The sequence below is a fragment of the Protopterus annectens genome, chromosome 15.part0, assembly GCF_019279795.1.
Source record: "Protopterus annectens isolate FY-2018-M chromosome 15.part0, PAN1.0, whole genome shotgun sequence".
NCBI classification, from domain to species: domain Eukaryota; kingdom Metazoa; phylum Chordata; order Ceratodontiformes; family Protopteridae; genus Protopterus; species Protopterus annectens.
Genome location: NC_056749.1, coordinates 831,235,253 through 831,261,217, shown reverse-complemented (window position 1 = coordinate 831,261,217; position 25,965 = coordinate 831,235,253).

Here is a 25,965-nt window from a genome sequence, read left to right as displayed (position 1 = left end):
CCTGATGAGTCTGATATGCAAAGTTATGGAACGCTTCATTATGGACCTAAGAAACAAGGATATAAGGAATCTCCAAACTCTGGAACCCACACAGTTTGGTTTTGTGAAGGGTAGATCAAGCCTGCTCAACTTGGTCGACTTCTTTGTGTCAGTCACCAGAGATGTGGATGAAGGCAAGATGGTTCATACAGCCTACCTTGATCTGGCCAAGGCCTTTGATACCATTTCCTATTCAGGAATCATAGAAAAACTCACTAAGCTAAGCATCAGCCTCTATATCACTAGGTGGGTTACAAACTGGCTCACAGATAGAACCCACTGTGTGAACGTAGCTGACTCCAAGTCAGACTGCCAACCAGTCATGTCTGGAGTCCCCCAGGGTTCAGTCCTGTGTCCTCCCCAGTTTGGTATCTACTTCTCTGAAGTCCAGACCAACAAGAAGGGACTCTGGCTGACAAAGTGCACAGACAATTGCAAGTTGGGTGCTATTATTAACTCCACAAGTGATGTTGACATCCTACAGAAAAGCCTCAAAGAGACGAACGGACTGGTGTCAGAACCATGGCCTTAAGCTCAGTGACAAGAAGTTTGTCATCATCCCCTTTTGGAAAAACCTGGTTCCCATGAATTACCACATAGATGGTAGCCCACTGAACACAGAAGGTGTTATAAGAGATCTGGTAACACAGGTTGACGACCACCTCTCTTTTGACCACCACATTGCCACTGTGGTCAGAAAGTCTTCTATGTGGCACATCTCATTACTAAGGGTTTTGCATCCAGGAAGAAAGAGGTCATTGTCTCCCTCCACACTTCACTCATTAGGCCAATCATAGAGCACAATGTCCCATTTGCCATGTACCTCATTAGACACCTGCAACAACTGGAGATGCCACAAAAGTATCTCACAAAAAGGATTACTGGTCTCAAACATATGTCCTATGCAGGCCGACTGAAACAACTCCGGCTGTACTCAGTGGCATATCGCTTACTCAGAGGTGATCTCTGCCTGACTTACAAAGCAATGTCCAACTCAGAATTGATGGACATGCTCCACCTAAAGAAATCCAAGTCACTGTGAACCACACGCTCTAGTGAGCTAAACCTCACCACAATAATAAATAGAACATTCTGGTGGGATAGATTCCTGTCACAGAGACTTGCCATGCTTTGTAACAAAATTCCAAATAACATCAGGCAGAGCCCCTCACTAACACTCTTCAAGAGAAACCTTGACGAGTGGATGGAAAATACACACCTGGGATCACTTCATTGGCTCTGCTTGACAGAGGATCAGTTAATTAATCAATGGGATGGAGAAAGCCGACACATTCTGGCTAGGCTTATAAATGCCCTAGGGCAGATAGCCTAGTACCTGCCTATGAACCTATACCCTCACATGTCCAGTAAATCTGAGTGATCAAACTTTATTGTTTTATGACCTTACACTTACAGCTGTCCTAAACTGATTGTTTTATGAAAAAACCTGATAAGTTCGTTCATGATAGGAATCATAAACTGATTGTTTTATGATATTACCTGACATGTTCAGTAACCCTGAGTGAACAAACCTTATTATTTTATGACATTACCTGAGAAGTACTCTAATGATAGGTGTCCTAAACTGACTGTTTTATGACATAACCTCACATGTTCAGTAATTCTTTGTGATAAAACCATATTGTTTTATGATCTAGCCAGACAAGTTCACTTAAGATAGGTGTCCCAAACTGATTGTTTTATGACATAACTTCATATGTCCAGAAACCCTGAATGATCAAGCCTTAATGTTTTATGATATTATCTGACAAGTTCACTTATGACAGGTGTTCTATACTGATTGTTTTATGACACACGTGACATGTTCAGTAACAATGAGTGATCAAGCCTTTTTGTTTTATGGAATTACCTGACAAGTTCACTTATGATAGCTGTCCTAAACGGGCTGTTTTATGACATCAACCTACATGTTCAGTAACCCAGAGTGGGCAAACCTTATTGTTTTAAGACATTACCTGCCACGTTCATATATGACAGATGTCCTAAACTGATTGTTTTATAGGTTCATATGTAGGTACTAGTCTATTGGCTCAAGGGCCTAAATAAGCCTAGCCAACAAGGTACCCTGGCTTACGCCACCCAAAAAAGTTATTTTCCTGTGCCACTGTCGAGCAGAGCCACATAAGTGATCCTCGTGGTGCCTTTCCTATTTCCTATCCACTCATCAAGATTTTTCTTGAAGAGTGCTAATGAGGAACTTTGCTTGATATAGATGGGTAACTTGCTAAAGAGTATGGAAGTCTCTGGGACAGGAATCTATCCCTCCAGCATGTCCTGTTTATTGTAGTGACAAGGTTTAGGTCCCTAGAGCATGTAGCTCGGAGTGACATAACCTCACATGTTCAGTAACCCTGAGTGATCAAACCTTATTGTTTCATTACATTACCTGACAAATTCACTTATGATAGGTGACCAAACTGATTGTTTTACGACATTACCTGCCATGTTCAGTAACCGTGAGTGATCAAACTTTATTGCTTTATGACCTTAACTGACAGGTTCACTTATGATAGGTGCCCGAATCCGATTGTTTTATGACATAACCTCATATTTTCAGTAAATCTGAGTGATCAAACCTTATTGTTTTATGACATTACCTGAAAAGTTCACTTATTAAATTACCTGTTTAACTGTTGTAGGCTACACACTCAAATATGATAGCCATTTCTGTGCGTTTAAGGTGTCTTTTTTATTGTATCTGCTTTACTTTCTGAAAAAAAACAAAAAACAAAAAAAAACGTATTTTCCTGCCTTTCTAAGCTAGTTTAGTCCAGTTTTCAGGTTAGTGCTGAATTCTTGGCTGTGTTACAAGTTTCTGTGTTTGCCCATACCTTACTTGGATAGAAGGAAGTTTTTTCTGTTCACCTGTGAGATAGGGGAGCTTTGAGGAGCCTATCTGTCCCTGGAGGAGTGGTGTTAGCCCAGAAATTAGTAGTTTATTGGCCATTTTGGGCTAATTTCTATCTCTTTCATTTCCTTGCTATAAAACCCACATTTGTGAGGTTTTTGTGCTAGTATACAGCTCAGCAAGCTCCTGCCTGGTGCCCTGCAGGGTTCTACAGCAGCAGAGAGACAAAAGAGAGACTTTGGAGTGATTAAGTATCATTTTTCTGCATTTTCTTGCTGCCCTTAGCTAATTCCACCTATAACGCCAATTTTTTTAGACTTTCTCTGTGATTTAAAGAGCTTGTTTCAGCTACATATTTTACTTATTTTACTGCCTGCAATTTAACAAAGTTATTTTTGTGTTTAAATTACCTGTTTAACTGTTGTAGGCTGCACACTCAAGTGTGATAGCCATTTATGTGCATTTAAAGTTTTTTTTTTTTTATTGTATATGCTTTATTTTCTGAAAAAAAAATACATGTTTTCCCACCTTTCTAAGCTAGTCTAGTCCAGTTTTCAGGTTAGTGTTGAATTCAGGACTGTGTTACAGGTTTCTGTGTTTTTCCCATACCTTACTTGGATAGAAGGAAGTTTCTCTGTTTACCTGTGAGAGAGGGGAGCTTTGAGCAGCCTGTCTTTGGAGAAGTGGTTTCAGCCCAGAAATTAGTTTATTGGCCATTTTGGGCTAATTTCTATCTCTTTCATTTCCCTGCTATAAAACCTGCATTTGCACAGTTTTGCATGCTGGGCAGCACCGGTTAGCTAGGGTATAACTATTCCCGGTTCCACAAAGTCTATTTTTCCCCTTGGAACTAGACAAACTTTCAACTTAAGCACTCAAACCATTCATTTCTCATCCCTGCACTTGCTCAAAACTCATAGCAAGCACTAATAAACCTTAACACTAGACCTCCCCTATACTGTAGAGAAGGACAAGGCTCTCTATTCGACCTTACCAGCCAATCAGTAAAACAGTTCACTGTACCTATCCAAGCATGTCCATAGGGCAATTTCAGGTGTACTCTCCTGTCCAACTGGTGAATCTGGGCATTTTGAGGCAATGTTATACAGACATGTACACAGACAGCCCTCTCCTCCTTCCAGCAAACACTAATACATGCAAGAGATGCAATTATACAGCCAAACTGGAGGCTAAGCTCTCTCAACCCAAGACTGGACCAGGCAGTCAAGAAGAGAAGGGAATTACTTGCATCACACCACCAGTCTCACATAGACCTATGAAACCAGCACTGGCAAAAAACACACATAAATACATGAAAACATACTTGGAGGCTCTAAATAAAAATCTGCAAAAGCAACAGAGACCTCCAAAGCAGACATCCAAGCAACCTCCACCCCCCAACACAAACCATGAAACACATACTTCACAAAACCAGTGTGTCACGCAATCACAGCCCTTAAGGCAAAATAACATACCCAACACACTAGTAATAGGTGACTCTATAGTCAGGCATACTGACATCCCACTCACTAGGCTAAACAAGGAGAAGGTTACTGTTAGCTTTGGGTGCCAGGATCCGCCACATAACACAAGCACTCAGGTCACTCCAGAACAAGTACAAATACAACTCTAGCATTGTCCATGTTGGTGTGAATGACCTGAGCCATACTTCCCTGGACTACATGAAAAGAGACATGGGGGAGCTCTCTGATCATGTAGCCCAAGCCGGTATGACCCTGACCAGCATCCTGCCCTCACCAAGAATGATACCATGGTATAAAGAAAAAAATTATCAATTTCAACAATTGGCTAAGCTTCTGGTGTCATTCAAAGGGGATCCAGTGTCTGTCAGCCCAAGATGACATGCTCAGCAAGCCACGCTGCTTCGCTAGAGACAGCTTGCACCTGTCACCCTTAGGCTTTTGAATACTGGCCAAGGCTCTTGCCACCCCCATAGTGCCTTTTTTAGGCAAGGCTCAAACCTACCACCATAAATAGCAGAAGTAACAAAAAACTGAGGGTAATGCTACTCAATGCCAGAAGTCTAAACCTCAAAATGCACGCACTCCAGGCACTCCTCAGTATGGAGAAAATCGATATACGTGCAGTAACAGAAACCTGGTTTAAGGCTCCAGAGAGCACCCCAGCACTACCAGGCTACAACTTATACCATACATTTTGGCCACAAAACCCGGACCGAAATACAAAAGGCAGGGGCGTGTCCATATTCATCAAGGATATCCACACCTCCAGGTTAGTAGCACAGCGTGATGCTTCAGAGATCATCCACATGCAAATAACGGGCAAAACTGCAATTCAAATTGTAGCTTGCTACAGATCACCCACCATGTCCCAGGACCCCCATTCCGCACTTATGGAAACACTGGGATACATAAAGGTCCTACCAAACACCCTGATATTGGGTGATTTAAATTACTCAAACATTAACTGGGAGAACTACTCAAGTACTAACTCCCTTACCCAACATTTCCAAAAATTTATAAACTCAAACACCCTGGATCAACTGGTCAACATCCCCATTAGAGGTGACAACATATTGGACCTGGTCATCACCAACATGGGTGACAGGTGTTCCACACTGGAGGTCAACCCCTTGCTGGTTAGATCTGACCATAAACTAATCACTCTGGATATTCACATTCCGCCCCCACCCCCAGTCAACAAAACAACCATGAAAAACTTTTCAGAAGTAAACTTCACATTACTTAAGACCGAGGTGAAAAGATTCAAAGCCCCCATGCCAAAGGATAACGCTGTCCAAGCTGCAAAATCTATTACTAATGCACTCTATGTGCATCTCCAAGAATGCATGGATCATGCTATCCCAAACAAAACCAAGACTCACTCCTCCAAGAAAAGGAAAAATGTCTGGTGGACCCCAGCCATAAACAAGCTATACAATAGAAGAAGGAAACTAGTACAGAAAATAGCAAAATCCCAAGAAGGGCAGACATCCCTGATCAGTATCAGAAAGAAACTATGATCCCTCATAAAATCATCCAAAGCTAGCTTCAAAAGAAAAATTGCCAAGGACTCCAAGGCATTCTTTAGCTATGTCAAGAATCTAAGTGGCGATTCTCAGATCTGCTCAGAGTTAGTGCAGAATGGCACAAAATACACTGAACCGATCAATATCGCCAACATCCTGGCAGACAGGTTCAGTGCAAACTTCATCCCTCTCTTACCCCCCAAAATGGCCCATAACCATACCAGAAGAATGTAGTGCCCCTGAAATCACAGACACTCAGGTTAAAACAGCCCTCTCCAAAGCCAAAAACACAGCATCAATGGGACCAGACGATGTCCCAGGCTGCATCCTACATGAGCTCAAGGATGAACTAACCCCTTACCTAAACACACTGTTCACACTCAGCCTCTCCACAGACTACATGTCCATAGAGTGGCACACAGCAACGGTTATTCCACTCCACAAAGGTGGAGCCACAACAGACCCCAGGAACTATCGCCCTATAAGCCTGACTAGCTAGGTCTGCAAGGGTATGGAGCACATCATCATGGATCTCATAAAGAGAGACATTGGGAACCTTCAAACACTGGACCCTACCCAGTTCGGCTTTGTTCAGGGCAGATCATGCCTCCTAAACCTGGTGGACTTCTTTGAGACAGTTACCAAGGCTATAGATGAGGGAAAGGTGGTCCACACAGCCTACCTAGACCTTATAAATGCCTTTGACGCCATTCCCCATTCAAGTATTATAGACAAGCTCACCAGCCTGAACATAAACCCCTACATCACGAGATGGGTTGCCAACTGGCTCATGGACAAAGCCCACATGGTAATCCTAGGACCCCTCTTGTTCGGCATATACTTCTCAGAGGTACAGGCAAGCACAGAAGGACTATGGCTGACCAAGTTCGCAGACGACTGCAAACTAGGGGCTATAACTGACTCTCCGCCGGACACAGACATCCTTCAAAAGGGTCTCATTGAGACCAATACCTGGTGTCAAAACCATAGTCTCAAGCTAAATGCCAAAAAGTGCATAGTCATTCCCTTTGGAAAAAACAAAGTACCCACAAACTACCACATAGGTGATAGCCTCCTAAATACGAAAGATGTAATAAGGGATCAGGTTCCAAAAGTAGATAGTAACCTCTCCTTTGATAATCACATTGCCAAAGTAGTTAGAAAATCCTTCTATGTGGCCCACCTGATCATAACAGGATTTGCATCCAGATTGAAAGAGGTCATTGTGCCCCTCTACGCATCACTCATCAAACCCATCAAAGAGTACAACGCCCCATTTGAGATGTACCTTACAAGACACCTGCAACAGCTGGAAAGACCACAGAAGTATCTCACCAAGAGGATCACTGGCCTCAAACAGATGCGCTATGCAGCTTGACTGAAGAAACTCCAGCTGTACTCGGTTGCATACTGCCTACCCAGAGGTGATCTCTGCCTGACATGCAAGGCCATTTCCAACCCAGAATTGATGGACATGTTCCACCTAAAGAAAACTATATCCCCTCAGGCCACACACACTCTAGGGCTCTAAACCTCACCACAGCAATAAATAGGGAGTGCTGGAGGGATATATTTCTGTCCCAGAGACTTCCCATGCTCTGGAACAAGATTCCAATCTACATTAGGCAGAGTTCCTTGCTAACCCTCTTCAAGAGTAACCTTGTCGAGTGGACGGGAAACAGAAAGTTTACCTGGGGATCACTTCAATGGGTCTGCTGGACAGAGGCGCAGGGAACTAATCTAAGGGGGCGGCAAAAGCCAACACATTCCAGTTAGGCTTATAAATGCCTTCGGGCAGATAGCCTAGTACCTATCTATGAACGTATGAAAATATGAACCTATGATAGCTGACCTAAACTGATTGTTCTATGACATTTTCTGACATGTTTAGAATCCCTGAGTTATCAAGCCTTATTGTTTTATGACATTACCTGAGACGTTCACTTATGATAGGTGTCCTAAACTGATTGTTTTATGAAATAACCTCACATGTTCACCCTGCGGGATTAAACCTTATGGTTTTATGTCATTACCTGATAAGTTCACTTATGATAGGTGCCCTAAACTGACTGTTTTATGACATCCCCTCACATGTCCAGTAACTCAGGTGATCAAACCTTCTGTTTTATGACCTTACCTGACAATTTCACTTATGATAGGTGTCCTAAACTGATTGTTGTATGACATAACCTGACATGTTTAGTAACCCTGAGAGATCAAACCCATTTGTATTAACATTAACTGACCAGTTCAATTATGTGTGTCCTAAACTGACTGTTTTATGACATACCCTCACATGTCCAGTAACTGTGTGATCAAAACATGATTGTTTTATGACATTACCTGACAAGTTCACTTATGATAGCTGTCCTAATTGGGTTGTTTTATGACATAAACCTACATGTTCAGTAACCCAGAGTGGGCAAACTTTATTATTTTATGACATTACCTGCCACGTTCACATATGATAGATGTCCTAAACTGATTGCTTTATAGGTTCATAGGTAGGTACTAGGCTATCAGCCAAGGGCCTAAGTAAGCCTAGCCAACAAGGTTCCCTGGCTTACACCACCCAAGATAGTTATTTTCCTGTGCCACTGTCGAACAGAGCCACAGAAGTGATCCTCAGGGTGTATTTCCTATTTCCCATCCACTCATCAAGATTTTTCTTGAAGAGTGCTAATGAGGAACTTTGCTTGACATAGATGGGTAGCTTGTTCCAGAATATTGAAGTCTCTGTGACAGGAATATATCCCTCCAGCATGTCCTGTTTATTGTAGTGACAAGGTTTAGGTCACTAGAGCATGTAGCTCGGAGTGACATAACCTCACATGTTCAGTAACCCTGAATGATCAAACGTAATTGTTTTATGACCTTACCTGACAGGTTCATTTATGATTGATGTCCTAAACTGATTGTTTTATGACATAACCTCACGTGTTCAGTAACCCTGAGTGATCGAACCTTATTGTTTCATTACATTACCTGACAAGTTCATTTATGATAGTTGACCAAACTGATTCTTTAACGACATTACCTGCCATGTTCAGTAACCATGAGTGATCAAACTTTATTGTTTTATGACCTTAACTGACAGGTTCACTTATGATAGTTGTCCAAAAATGATTGTTTTATGACATAACCTCACATGTTCAGTAAACTGAGTGATCAAACCTTATTGTTTTATGACATTACCTGACAAGTTCACTTATGATAGGTGTCCTAAACTGATTGTTTTATGACATAACCTGACATGTTCAGTAACCCTGAGAGATCAAACCCTTTTGTATTAACATTACCTGACCAGTTTAATTATGTGTGTCCTAAACTGACTGTTTTATGACATACCCTCACATGTTCACCCTGAGGGATCAAGGTTTTATGACATTACCTGATAAGTTCACTTATGATAGGGGCCCTACACTGACTGCTTTATGACATACCCTCACATGTCTAGTAACTCAGGTGATCAAACCTTCTGTTTTATGACCTTACCTGACAAGTTCACTTATGATAGTGTGCTAAACTGATTATTTTATGACATAACCTGACATGTTCAGTATCCCTGAGAGATAAAACACTTTTGTATTAACATTACCTGACCATTTCAATTATGTGTGTCCTAAACTGTTTTATGACATACCCTCACATGTCCAGTAACTCTGTGTGATCAAACATGATTGTTTTATGACATTACCTGACAAGTCTATTTATGATAGGTGTCCTAATCGGGTTGTTTTATGGCAAACTGTCATTTTCAGTAACCCAGAGTGAGCAAACTTTATTGTTTTATGACATTACCTGACATGTTCAGTGGTGGTGCTGTGGTAGCATTGTCGTCTCACAGTAAGACGTTGTCCTGTTCGATTCTCAGCTAAAACGTCTTCTGTGTGGAGACATGCATGAATGGGCATACCTTCATTGAAGCTTGTGCATCAGGGCTGACAACTCGGTATGTAAAAATCTACTGCCAATCATTAGTGGACCGGAGTTCTGCTGTGGCGACCCCTAACCAGGAGAAGCCGAAAGATACAACAACCTGACATGTTCAGTAACAATGAGTGATTAAAGCTTTATGTTTTATGATATTACCTGACAAGTTCACCTATGATAGATGACCTAAACTGATTTTTTTATGACATTGCCTGACATGTTCAGTAACCCTGAGTGATCAAACCTTATTGTTTTATAACATTACCTGACAAGTTCACTTATGATAGGTGACCTAAACTGATTCTTTTATGACATAACCTGACATGTTCAGTATCCCTGAATGATCAAATCTTATTGTTTTATGACTTTACCTGACAAGTTCACTTAGGACAGGTGCCCAAAACTGATTGTTTTTTGACATATATGACAAGTTCATTAACTCTGAGTTATCAAACCTTATTGTTTAATGACATTACCTGACAAGTTCACTTACGGAAGGTGTTCTAAACTGATTGTTATACAACATATTCTCACATGTTCAGTGAACTTGAGAGATCAAACCTTATTGTTTTATCACATTACCTGACATATTCACTTATGATAGGTGTCCTAAATGGGTTGTTTTATGTCATAAACCTACATGTTCAGTATCCCAGAGTGGACAAACCTTAATGTTTTATGACATTACCTTATACGTTAACTTATGATAGATGTCCTAAACAGATTGTTTTATGACATTACCTCACATGTTCAGTAACCCTGAGTGATCAAACTTTATTGTTCCATGACATTACATGCAAATTCACTTAAGATAAGTGTCCTAAACTGATTGTTTTATGAGAAAACCTCACATGTTCAGTAAGCCTGATTGCTCAAACCTTATGACATTATCTGACAAGTTCACTTATGATAGGTGGCCTAAACTGATTGTTTTATGACATAACCTCACCTGTCCAGTAACTCTAAGTGATCAAACCTTATTGTATCATAACATTACCTGACAAGTTCACTTATGATAGCTGTCCTAAATTTGTTGCTTTATGACATAACCTCAGATGTTCAGTAACCCTGAGTGATCAAACCTTATTCTTTTAGGGCATTATCTGAGAAAGTTCTCTTATGTTGGGTGTCCTTAACTGATTGTTTTATGACATAACCTGGCATGACATGTTGAGTAACCCAGAGTGATTAAACCTTATTGATTTATGACATCACCTGACAGGTTCACCTATGTTTCCTAAACTGATTGTCTTATGACATTACCTGACATATTCAGTAACCCTGAGTTATCAAGCCTTATAGTTTTATGACATTACCTGAGAAGTTCACTTATGATACGTATTCTAAACTGATTGTTTTATGACCTAACCTCACATGTTCACCTTGAGGGATCAAACCTTATGGTTTTATGACATTACCTGACAAGATCACTTATGATAGGTGCTCTAAACTGACTGTTCTATGGCATACCCTCACATGTGCAGTAACTCTGAGAGATCAAACCTTCTGTTTAATGACCTTACCTGACAAGTTCACTTATGATAGGTGTCCTACACTGCATATTTTATTACATAAACTGACATGTTCATTAACCCTTAGAGATCAAACCCTTTTCTATTATAACATTACCCGATCAGTTCAATTATGTGTGTCCTAAACTGATTGTTTTAGGACATACCCTCACATGTCCAGTAACTCTGTGTGATCAAACCTGATTATTTTATGACATTACCTGACCATTTCATTTATGACAGGTGACATAAACTGATTCTTTTATGGCATTACCTGACATGTTCAGTAAACATGAGTGATCAAACCTTATTGTTTTATGACATTACCTGACAAGTTCACTTATGATAGTTGTCCTAAATGGGTTGTCTAATGACATAAGCCTACATGTTCAGTAACCCAGAGTGGGCAAACCTTATTGTTTTATAACATTACCTGACATGTTCACTTATGATAGAAGTCCTAAAATGTTTGTTTTATGACATAACCTCACATGCTCTGTAATCCTGAGTTATCAAACCTTATTGTTTTATGACATTACCTGACAAGTTAACTTATGATAGTTGTCCTAAATGGGTTGTCTAATGACATAAGCCTACATGTTCAGTAACCCAGAGTGGGCAAACCTTATTGTTTTATAACATTACCTGACATGTTCACTTATGATAGAAGTCCTAAAATGTTTGTTTTATGACATAACCTCACATGCTCTGTAATCCTGAGTTATCAAACATTATTTTTTATGACATTACCTGACAAGTTCACTTATGATAGGTATTCTAAACTGAAGGTTTTATGACATAGGTGACATGTTCGGTAACAATGAGTGATCAAACCTTATTGTTTCATGACATTATCTGACAAGTTCACTTATGATATTTGTCCTAAATTTATTGTTTTATAACATAACCTCACATGTTCAGTGATCTCCAGTGTTTGCACCTTATTTTTTTACGACATTACCTGAGAAGTTCACTTTTGATAGGTATGCTAAAATGATTTTTTATATGAAAACCTCACATGTTCAGTAACCCTGATTGATAAAACCTTATTTATGACACTACCTCACAAGTCCACTTATGATAGGTGTCCTAAACGGGGTTTTTTATGACATAAACCTACATGTTCAGTAACTCAGAGTGAGCAAACTTTGTTGTTTTATGACATTACCTGACAGGTTGACTTATGATAGCTGTCCTGAACTGATTGTTTTATGACATATCCTCACATGTTCTGTAACCCTGAGTGATAAAACCTTCTTGTTTTATGACATTACCTGAGGAGTTCTCTTATGATAGGTGTCATAAACTGATTGTTTTATGATTATTACAAATTAAAACAAAGTTAGAAGGTCACACTGAAAAAACAATCAGAAAAAAATAAATGAAAACTCCAGCCAAGCTAGAACGTCCAAGCTTGTTTCAGCTTTATGGTGATTCTGATTGTCCATGACTTTTACATTTGAAGTCATTTTAATGGACAATTTCAGGCCAATAAAGCCAAACCTCACTTGCTATGGATATGCATATTTCAGCCTTGTTATGACCTCATCAGCATACTATACAGAATGTTTGACTAAGTATAAGGGACACAGGGTTGTTATACCCAGCTGATGTCAATTATCATTAGGGTGACTGCAAAATATCCCAACTAACAAATTAAAACAGAGTTAGAAGGTCACACTGAAAAACCAATCAGAAAAAAATAAATGAAAACTCCAGCCAAGCTAGAACTTCCAATGAGTGACCTCCCAAACCTCCTGTAACAGAGGCACATGGGATATATGCAAATGACCCTATGAACATTAGGTGTCAGCTATATGGCGATTCTGATTGCCCATGACTTTTACATTTGAAGTTGTTTTAATGGACAATTTCCAGGCCAATAAAGCCAAACCCCACTAGCTATGGATATGCATATTTCGGCCTTGTTATGACCTCGTCAGCATAGCATAAGCAGTGTGTTTGACTAATGACTTCTGATTGTTTTTTTCAGTGTGACCTTCTAACTCTGTTTTAATTCATTAGTTGGGATATTTTGCAGTCACCCTAATGATAATTGACATCAGCTGGGCATAACAACCCTGTGTTTCTTATGCTTAGTCAAACACTCTGCTTATGCTATGCTGACGAGGTCATAACAAGGCCAGAATATGTACATCAGCTGGGTATAACAACTCTGTGTTTCTTATGCTTAGTCAAACACTCTGCTTATGCTATGCTGATGAGGTCATAACAAGGCCGGAATATGTATATCCATAGCAAGTGAGGTTTGGCTTTATTGGCCTGAAACTGTCTATTAAAACGACTTCAAATGTAAAAGTCATGGGCAATCAGAATTGCCATTTAGCTGAAACAGCTGATGTTCATAAGGGTCATTTGCATATATCCCATGTGCCTCTGTTACAGGAGATTCGGGAGGTCACTCATTGGAAGTTCTAGCTTGGCTGGTTTTCATTAGTTTTTATGATTATTACCTGACATGTTCAGCAACCCTGAGTGAACAAACTTTATAGTTTTATGACATTACCTCAGAAGTACTCTAACTGCGGTGGTGGTGCTGTGGTAGCATTGTCGCCGCACAGTAAGACGTTGTCCTGTTCGATTCTCAGAGCATCTTCTGTGTGGAGACATGCGTGAATAGGCATACCTTCATTGAAGGTTGTGCATCAGGGCTGGCAACCTGGCATGTAAAAATCTACTGCGAATCATTAGCGGACCGGAGTTCCGCTGTGGTGAACCCTAACCGGGAAAAGCCGAAAAGACACAACAACTTCAGAAGTACTCTAATGATAGGTGTCCTACACTGATTGCTTTATGACATAACCTCACATATTCAGTAACCCTTTGTGATAAAACCATATTGTTTTATGACCTTACCTGACAAGTTCACTTATAATAGGTGTCCCAAACTGATTGTTTTATGACATAATCTCACACGCTCAATAACCCTTAGTGTTCAAGCCTTACTGTTTTATAACATTACCTGACACGTTCACAGATGAAAGGTATCCTAAACTGATTGGTTTATGACATAACCTCACATGTCCAGAAACCCTGAGTGATCAAGCCTTAATGTTTTACGACATTACCTGACACGTTCACTTATGACAGGTGTCCAAAACTGACCTCACATGTACAATAACCGAGGGATGAAACCATATTGTTTTATGACATTATCTGACAAGTTCACCTATTATAGGTGCTATAAACTGATTGACATAACCTCACATGTTCAGTAACCCTGAGTGATCAAGCGTTATTGTTTTATGACATTACCTGACAAGTTCACTTATGATAGGTGACCTAAACTGATTGTTTTATGACATAACATACCTCACATGTCCAGAAACCCTGAGTGATGAAGCCTTAATGTTTTATGACATTACCTGACAAGTTCACGTGTGCAAAACTGATTTTTTTTATGACATACCCTCACAGGCTCATTAACCCTGAGTGAGCAAGCTTTATTGTATTATGACCTTACCTGACAGGTTCACTTATGATAGGGGCCTAAACAGATTGTTTTATGACATAACCTCACTTGTTTAGTAACACTGAGTGATCAAACGTTATCGTTTTATGACATTATCTGACAAGTTCACTTATGATAGTTGACCTAAAGTGATTGTTCTATGATATTACCTAACATGTTCATTAACCCTGAATTATCAAACCTTATTGTTTTATGACATTACCTGAAAAGTTCACTTATGATATGTCTCCTAAACTGATTATTTTATGACATAACCTCACATGTTCAGAAACCCTGTATGATCAAACCTTATTGTTTTATGACCTTTCCTGACAAGTTCACTTAGGATAGGTGTCTAAAACTGATCATTTTATGACATACCCTCACATGTTCAGTGAACCTGAGAGATCAAACCTTATTGTTTTATCACATTACCTGACAAGTTTACTTATGATAGGTGTCCTACACTTCTTGTTTTATGACATAAACTGAAATGTTCAACAACTCTTAGAGATCAAACCCTTTTGCATTATGACATTACCTGACTTGTTCAATTATGATAGGTGTCCTAAACTGATTGTTCTATAACATAACCCCACATGTTCTCCCTGAGGGATCAAACCCTATGGTTTTATGACATTACTGGACAAGTTCACTTATGACAGGTGCCCTAAACTGACTGTTTATGATATACACTCACATGTCTAGTAACTCTGAGTGATCAAACTTTCTGTTTAATGACCTTACCTGACAAGTTTACTTATGATAGGTGTCCTACATTGCATGTTTTTTTGACGTAACCTGACATGTTCAGTAACCCTGAGAGATCAAACCCTTTTGTATTAACATTACCTGAACAGTTCAATTATGTGTGTCATAAACTGACTGTTTTATGACATACCCTCACATGTCCGGTAACTCTGTGTGATCAAACCTGATTGTTTTATGACATTACCTGACAAGTTCACTTAATGATAGGTGTCCTAATTGGGTTGTTTTATGACATAACCTGACATGTTCAGTAAACTCTGAGAGATCAAACCCTTTTGTATTATGACATTACCTGACCAGTTCAATTAGAATACGTGTCCTTAACTGATTGTTTTATGACATAACCTCACATGTTCACCCTGAGGGATCAAACCTTATGGTTTTATGACATTACCTGACAAATTCACTTATGATAGCTGTCCTAAATGAGTTATTTTATTACATAAACTGACATGTTCAGAAACACAGAGTGAGCAAAACTTATTGTTTTATGACATTACCTGACATGTTCACTTATGATAGAGGTTCTAAACTGATTGTTTTATGACATATGTGACATGTTCAGTAACAATGAGTGACCAAACCTTTTTGTTTTATGACATTACCTGACAAGTTCACCTATGATAGGTGCTATAAGCAAACTGTTTTATGACATACCCTCGCATGTCCAGTAACTCTGTGTGATCAAACCTTCAGTTTTATGACCTTACCTGACAAGTTCACTTATGATAGGTGTCCTAAACTGATTGTTTTATTTTGCAACCTCATATGTTCAGTAACCCTTAATTATTAAACTTTATTGTTCTACGACCTTACCTGACAAGTTCACTTATGATAGGGTTACTGGACAGGTGAGGTTATGTCATAAAACAATCAGTTCAGGACACCTAAGTGAACAAACCTTATTGTTTCATGACATTAGCTGATGGGTTCGCTTATGATAGGTGTCCTAAATTTATTATTTTAGGACAACCTCAGATGTTCAGTAACCCAAAGTGATCAAACCTTATTGTTTTATGACCTTACCTGACAGGTTCACTTATGTTAGGTGTCCTTAACTGATTGTTTTATGACATAACTGGACATGTTGAGCAACCCTGAGTGATTAAACCTTATTGATTAATGACATCACCTGACAAGCTCACTTATATGTTTCCTAAACTGATTGTCTTATGACATTACCTGACATGTTCGATAACCCTGAGTTATCAAACCTTATTGTTTTATGACATTACCTGAGAAGTTCACTTATGATAGGTGTCCTAAACTGATTGTTTTATGAAATAACCTCACATGTTCACCTTGTGGGATCAAACCTTATGGTTTTATGACATTACCCGACAAGTTCAGTAACCCTGAGAGATCAAACACTTTTCTATTAACATTACCTGACCAGTTCAATTATGTGTCCTAAACTGACTGTTTTATGACATACCCTCACATGTCCAGTAACTCTGTGTGATCAAACATGATTGTTTTATGATATTAGCAGACAAGTTCACTTATGATAGGTGTCCTAAACGGGTTGTTTTATGGCAAACTGTCATGTTCAGTAACCCAGAGTGACCAACCCTTTATGTTTTCTGACATTCCCTGACAAGTTCATTTATGATAGGTGACCTAATCTGATTCTTTTATGACATTACCTGACATGTTCAGTAACCCTGAGTGATTAAACTTTATTGTTCTATGACCTTACCTGACAAGTTGACTTATGATAGGTGTCCTAACCTGAATGTTTTATGACAGGGTAAGTAACCTTATTTATGACATTACCTGACATGTTCACTTATGATAAGTGTCCTTAACTGATTGTTTTATGACATAACCTGATATGTTTAGTAACCCTGAGTGATTAAACCTTATTGATTCATGACATCACCTGACAAGTTCACTTATGATATCTTTCCTAAACTTATTGCCTTATGACAGTACCTGACATGTTCAGTGACCCTGAGTTATCAAATCTTATGGTTTTATGACATTATCTGACAAGTTCACTTATGATAGTTGCCCTAAACTGACTGTTTTATGACATATCCTTACATGTCCACTAACTCTGAGTGATCTCTGAGTGATCAAACCTTCTGTTTAATGACGTTACCTGACAAATTTACTTATGATAGGTGCCCTAATTGGGTTGTTTTATGACAAACTGTCATGTTCAGTAACCCAGAGTGAGCAAACCTTATTGTTTTATGACATTACCTGACATGTTCAGTAACAATGAGTGATCAAACCTTTATGTTTTATAACATTACCTGACAAGTTCACTTATGTTAGGTGACCTAAACTGATTCTTTTATGACATTATCTGACATGTTCAGTAACCCTGAGTGATCAAACCTTATTGTTTTATGACATTACCTGACAAGTTCACTTATGATAGGTGCCCTAAACGGGTTGTTTTATGACATAAACCTACATGTTCAGTAACCCAGAGTGGGCAAACCTTATTGTTTTATGGCATTACCTGACACGTTCCCTTATGATAGATGCCCTAAACTGAATGTTTTATGACATAACCTCACATATTCACTAACCCTGAGTTATCAAACTTTATTGTTCTATGACCTTACCTGACAAGTTCACATATGATTGGTGTCCAAAACTGACAAAACCTCACATGTTGAGTAACCCTGAGTGATCAAACCTCATTTGTGACATTACCTGATGAGTTCACTTATAATTGGCCTAAAATGATTGTTTTATGACAAACTCACATGTTCAGTAACCCTGAGTTATCAAACATTATTTTTTTATGACATTACCTGAGAAATTCACTTATGATACTTGTCCTAAACTGATATTTTTATGATATTACCCATGTTCAGTAACCCTGAGTGATCAAGCCGTACTGTTTTATGACATTACCTGACAAGTTCACTTATGATTGGTGTCCTAAACTGATTGTTTTATGACATACCCTCACATGTCCAGTAACTCTGTGTGATCAAATCTTATTGTTTTATGACATTACCTGACAAGTTCACTTATGATAGGTGTCCTAATCAAGTTGTTTTATGACAAACTGTCATGTTCAGTAACCCAGAGTGATCAAACTTTTATGTTTTATGACATTACCTGACAAGATCACTTCTGATGAGTGCTCTGAACTGATTGTTGTTTGACATAACTTTACATATTCAGTAATCCTGAGTGATCAAACCTTATTGTTTTATGACATTACCTGACAAGTTCCTTAGCAAATAGTTCACCAAAAAATTATTTTATCCCTCCAGTGAAGACTATTTTGAAGATATCTAGGTGTAGCAGCTTGAATCTCATGCCTGCTTCTCGACATTCCCTGAATAGTGGAATAACATTACCCGTCTTCTCCACAAACACTCTGCTGTCTCCCACTTTTAGTATTTTGTCCTTCTGCTACAGTTTTGTCAGAATGAAATCCTTCTGCTGGTAGGATTGCATCTTTACTATTAAAGGTCTAGGTTGCTTTCTCATAGCCAAGATTAGAGCATACACATGATGTGCCCTTTCAGTTAACAACTCCTGCTCTTGAATACCAGTCCAGTTGCTCATTTATGCTTTCATAAAATTAATACAGTCTGTTCCTTCCAACTTCTCTGGTAAACCAGAAAATCTCAGGTTTTCCCTATGTGATCTATCCTCAATTTCTATTATTTTTGAAATATATCCTCTTGAGCAGTCTCATATTCAGCCAGCCTTTTCATCTTTTCAAGCTCTGATTTTTGCAGTTTTTTTAACTCACATGAATATCTCTTTAAACTTCTTCCATTTTTCCAACCTTTCTTTGTGTAAGTTGATATACTCCATCAGTGTTTTATTTATTTTAACCAGGTCTGTATGCAGTTGGCTTATACTTTCCTCTAGATTACTGGAAGTCATGCCTTGAGCTTGCACTGCTTTTTGCTGAACAGCTGCAGTACATTTCCCAGTCAATGTTTTTCCTCACCTTTTGCAGCCGATTTCCTTTCAGTTTCTATGTATTTCATATTTTTTGACATCCTGGTAGTGCACTTACTAGTCAGTTACTGAAGTTGACCCAGAAATACAAATCCACTGGCTCTGCTGAGTTTCTGTTTTCCCACTGGGAGAGGTAGAATTAAGGTGTTACTCAATGTGAGCCATCTTTAAAGTCCATCATGTCTAATGTTTCTTAGTTTGTATTAGGTGTCTGTTTGTGGTTCCTTAACAACTGGGGAACAAGCCAGTCATTTTTACATTAAGAGGGTCAAAGTCTTCACTCTTGGGACAGGAGAGGGTTGACTTCACCTATCTGAGCTTGGAACTGCTGGTTGAAAGCTCATTGTGTGCTTACCTGATTGGTCTTAGGGAATTATGAGTGTAAAACTTGCTTTTTTCCTGATCGTATATAAGCCTCACATTTGTGCAAAACTGCTCTTCATGCAGCATCTGGTAGTGGTGCCTTGTATATATGCAATCTCCAGAAGTTGCAATTTCCCTATAAAAACCACCTTGGAACTTTACCAAAGTCATGTGTTACTCAGAGGGCAACTAGTTTGTGTAGTGAGCAGCATTTATGTATTTAGTAAGGACTGTTGCAGTCTACTTTACCTTACTATACCACACAGGGCTATTGCTGCTCAGACAGCATCTGTTTGGGCACTGGGCAGCATCACTTGTTCAGTTAGCTGCAGATTACACCAAATAAGCGCACTTCCATCTTCTGGTTAAAAACACCTTTCCCTCCTATCCCTTGCAAGTACACATTAAGACCTGCAAATGTATATGGGCCCTTTCCTACTATCAATCCATCCAGATTGGTGGATATGAGCATCCTTGGGCAATGTAGCAATTGCCTTATATACACTGACAACCACTTAATTCTCAAACAGACAAATACAATATGTGAGATTTGTAGTTACACATTGTCACTGGAGGCTAGACACAAAAAGCAACAAACAGGTTGTCAGTGACTCATACACATCACTCACCACACCCACAAAGGACCACACATACACAGAACTACATATGCAGAAGCGCTCACATGTACCTTAGCTAAACATCAAAGGCCTCACAGGCTCAGTCCTCAGAAACTCTGCATGCACACAACCAAGACAATTCCAATCACAACACACAAAACCACATCTCACTGCATCTCAACTACCAAGCCCATAAGGTGAAACACTCCACAACCCAATATTCTGGTCATAGGAGATTCCATTGTGAGACACACTGATGTACATCTTACCTGGCTTGATAAGAGGACAATTACAGTTGCTTGCCTGTCAAGGGCCAGGATCCGCCAGATCATGCAAGCAGTCAGGTAACTTACATCTAACTATCATGTGGGTGTGAATGACCAGAGATCTAACTTCTTGGAATATAAGAAGGGAGACATGATTGGCACCTCAGAATGTGTCTCAGGGAAGTATGAGCCTAACAATGAGCTGCATTCTACTGTCTCCAAGGATGATGGCACAATACCAGCAAAAATGATAAACGTCAACAATTGGCTTAGCCACTAGTGTCATTCCAAAGGGTCCAATATTTGTCAGCCTGGGAAGACATGGTCAACAGGCCATGCTACTTCACCTGTCACCTCTTGGCTTTTGGATATTGGCCAAAACATTATCCACCCCTATAGTGCCTTTTTTAGGGATTGCGAAACATACAAACCTTTCAACATAGCAAAAGCTATTCTGGACAAGCTAAAGGTGTTGCTGCTCAATGCTAGGAGTCTCAACAAGTAGAGAAGAAAAACGCACATGCTGTACCATGGCTGTAGACTTTATTGAGTAAGCGCTTTCAGGGATACAACCCCTTCATCAGACTACAAAAACAAACTCATTCACTAAATTTATACTACTCCAATTAAGAGCACCATTAGTAGAAAATAATTCATTAAAGAGGCACTGACATCTAAAAACATCATGAAAAATATAAAAACATACATTCTTTAAAAGCTTCATAGAACACATAGGGCTGCAAAACAGGTCTCAAATATAAAAAAGTAATAATAGGAATAACTAGTAAATAAATAAATTAATGTTTCAGTGGTCGAGATTTTAAAAAAAGGTTTTAGGGATACCTTACTATTGAGGCCTGGTGGTTTATCTGCAGCATAAAGCATATTCCACTTCTGTTCCAAGGCCCTAGTCTGGTTCACTAGGTCACCTCCTCTCCTATTCTCACACAATACCTCTAATACAAAAAAATTAAAAATATGATTAGGGCCTTCATTTTTGTTATGTACACCAAGGGAACTGCTCTCTTTGCAATTCCTAATATCTTTATAATGCTCAAGTATCCTATCCTTGAAACGCCTATTTGTCTTACCAATATAGTATGAGAAACATATAGTACAATATGCAAAATAGACAACATTAGGTGCCTTAAAATCAGCATACAAATTACCAATAAACTTAAAAGCCAAATGGGGAAGTGTAAAGCTAACACCTTGGTGAAAATGTGTACATGCTATACAGTTCCTGCATGGATACGTTCCCACTCTTGACACCTGCAAATAGAGCCATCAAACCTGTAGCATAGCTGACTCTTTAATGTTTTATTATTATGGAATGTAAAGTCTGGTTTGCTATTTATAACATCCTTTAGACCATCAACAGTAGATAAAATCCCCCAATTTCTGGCAATAACATCACATACTGAGCTAATGTTACTAAAGAATGTTAGAGGCATCCTTAATTTATAATCATCTCTCCTGGCATTCAAACCTGCATCTATAGTACTATTCAGGTCTCCAGCCAATCTTTCATTATAGTAGGGTTTGCAGCGGTCACCCCCGGCTTTCCATGCCTCATTTATATAACGATCAATAATATGGCCTTTATATCCTCTTTCACAGAAACCTGACTTCAAACTTAAAGTGCATTATGAAGTTCTTTATCATCATTACAGTCTCATCACTCTAAATATTTGCCCTTTCACTACATTACGCTTAGTATAGTTGGGATTCATAATCGCATTGTGAAGAAGGTTATTTTTCTCGACCGGCTTCCTATAGAGGTGTGTCTTAATTTCATTCAAAGAATCCTTACTTATAGTCACATCTAAGAAATCAATAACATCCACAGAATATTTAGACGTGAAATTAAGGAAACTAGTAGTTCCATTTAAAAACCAGATAAATTCCTTCAGCTCACATTCAGTGCCTTTCCACAACAGAAAGATATCATCCACAAGTCTAGTGTACCAGGCAATATTTCTAGCATACACTTCATCAGACAAGACAAATGAATGTTCCCATTGCACTAGAGATAGGTTGGCGTAGCTATTGGCACAAGCCGTGCCCACAGCCACACCAACCTTCTGCATATAATAATCATTACCACAAACAAAAATATTGTTATTCAAAACAATATCTAGAAGGGTACAAATCAATGCACATTTAATGGGGGTGAACCTCGCATCATTCATCATTATTTTCACACTACCTATCCCCCATTCATTCGGGATAACAGTAAATAAAAACTGTATATCTAATGTAACAAAATAACATTCCATATACATAGGGTCTCACTTCAATGTAAGCGTCTGTAAGAATGTTTTAGAGTCTTTCAAAACGCTATCATAGCTGTCTAAAATAGGATGCAAACTCTTCTCAATGTAAATAGACAAGGGCTCAGTAGCCCATTCTCTGCTGGATACTATTGGATGCATAGGTGGAGCTAGAAGACATTTATGTACTTTCGGCAACACATATACAATAGGAATAACAGGATGGCTGACATTAAAGTAGTCAAACAATGGTTCATTAATCATACCTGTAATCAATAAGTCAAACACAAGGAATGGCATTCTATCAATAATGGCCTTCTTTACTGTCGGTGTTATAAGCTGATATGTCTCAGCATCACTTAATAACAGGTACATCTGCTTCAGGTATAACTCCTTATCAAGGATAACAATACCCCCTCCCTTATCTTCAGGACGTCTTTCTGCAGAATTCAGTATTTTCAGCTCATTTAAAGCAACCAAATCATCTTTACACATGCGCTTACTCAATAAAGTCTACAGCTGTGGTACAGTGTGTGTGTTTTTCTTCTCTTTGAACAATTTATGTTTTGCACATTAGAGGTTTTAAAAGTTGGATAGAAACGTATATATTTTTTGGACTCAGCAAGGAACTGCACTCCCCAAAAGCTCTCCTCACCTTGGATGATGCTAATGTTTGTGCAGTTATTGAAACATGGTTCAAAGCCATGGAACGCTCTCTGGCACTACATGGCTATAATGCCTTTCATACATTCCAACTACCCATTGAAAATGAAAGAGCAAAAGGTGTTGGTGTATTTATCTACATAAGGGTTAAGCACTCCTCAAGGCTGGTCAAATAATATGACATGCTTGAGCTGCTCCATGTCCAACTAATCATGGAAAAATGCTAGCTACAGGTCTCCCACAATGAACGAGGAAATACATACATCATACCTGAAGTTACCAGGATCAATTACTATCCAGTCCGGTACCATACTAATGGATGATTTTAATGGTTTACTATCACATACTCGAATCGTTAAGATGTCCAAATCACATGTTTGGAAATCTTAACACCGAACACAGAAAACGTTAAAAGCAGCATTTTAGTAAATTCTAAATTTCGAAAATGTCAACTTTACTGAAATGCTGCACCTCTGCTCAACATTAACAAACACTTTTGCAGGGGGGCAAACCCTCTGCACCCCCCATAAAAGGTACATTTCCTGATCCCCACTATAGTGCATCTGCACCGCAATGTCGAACCTTACAACAGTGAATGCTTGCTATTGTAAGGTTCAGCATTGTGGTATTCATAATTTCAGTTCGGCCAAAGGCAGTTTCACACAAATGTCAAGCACACGAAGTGTGATCGACAAAGTGATTGTAAGCTGATTTTAACTACCCTTCCATTAATTGGGAGGCATACGTGACTGTTAACATGCAGGTCCAAAGATTTCTTGACTTTGTAAATTCAAATACCATGGAGCAGCTAGTCTGTACAGCACACCCACTAGGAGAACAAATATCTAGCTGTGGGAGAGATCTGCACCTCCCTTGTGTGATGTCCTTACTGGTAAGATCAGATCACAAGACAGTTGCCCTTGAAATACAGGTAAAACTAGTCCCTCCACCTAACCCGCTCAAAATTTAAGAACTTCTCTAAGGTAAATTTTCCCTTATTAAGGGGCAGCATAGCTAGTTTCCAAGCTCCCTCAAATCCAGAAAAACACAGAAACCTATGCAGAGGTGTATCCAAAAGCCCTGTATGACCATATAAACAACTGCATAGGAATGGTGGTTCCAGACCAAAATCACAAAAACAAGCCACCCTGGTGGACCCCTGGTATTAATAGGTTGAACAATGAGGGAAAGATAAGAATTAATGGGGATTGTACACAACAGAGCAAAAATTCCCTTATTAGTTTGAGCAAGCAAATCATAGAACTAGTCAAGTCTCTGAAAGCACAATTTGAGGTAAAAATAGCCTCCAAAGCTAAGGATAACTATAAGGTATTTTTCAGTTATGTCAGCAGTCTTAAGGGCAACACCCAACAATGTGCGGAATTAGTTGTAGATGGCATCACCTTTACTCAGCTAGAAAATATAACAAACCTGCTGGCTGACAAATTCAGCTCAAATTTCACTTCCACATCACACCCAGTTCTCCACTCATAAATACCCTCCCCCACTCCACCTCCAGTTATCGCCAAAGAAAAGGTTGCCACTGCACTCTCTAAAGCTAAAACCATGGCTTCATTGGAGGCTGGCAATATACTAGGTTGCCTCTTAACAGCTTAAATGAGGACTTATCAGATCCATTAAGATTTCTAACCACAGTCTCCAGACTAGCTTTATCCCGGTAGAGTGAAGGACAGCAACAGTCATCCTTCTGCATAAAAGGGACCATCTACTGACCAGGGAATTACAAATCCATAAGTTTGACTAGCCTTATGTGAGGCCATGGAAAGAGCAATCAAGGAACTGATAAATAATGACATAAGAAACCTTCAAACACTGGACCTGACTCAATTCAGCTTTGTCAAGGGCAACTCATATCTACTTAATCTGGTGGATTTCTTTGAGAAAGTAACTAAAAGCATGGCCGAGGGTAAAACAATACATACTGCCTACATCAACTTATCCAAGGCATTTGACACAATTCCCCACTCAGATATTATAAATAAACTCACTAAACTGGGCTTAAATCCCAGCGTCACTAGATGGACAACCAATTGGCTCATGGACAGGACACGTGGTGAAATTGGGTGAATCCAGATCCAGCAAGAGGCCACTTACTAATGGTGTGCCACACAACTCAGTGCTGGGACCACTCTTGTTCATAATACACTTCTCTGAAGTCACTGCTAATGTGGAAGGCCTCTGGATAGCAAAGTCTACTGACAACTGTAAATTG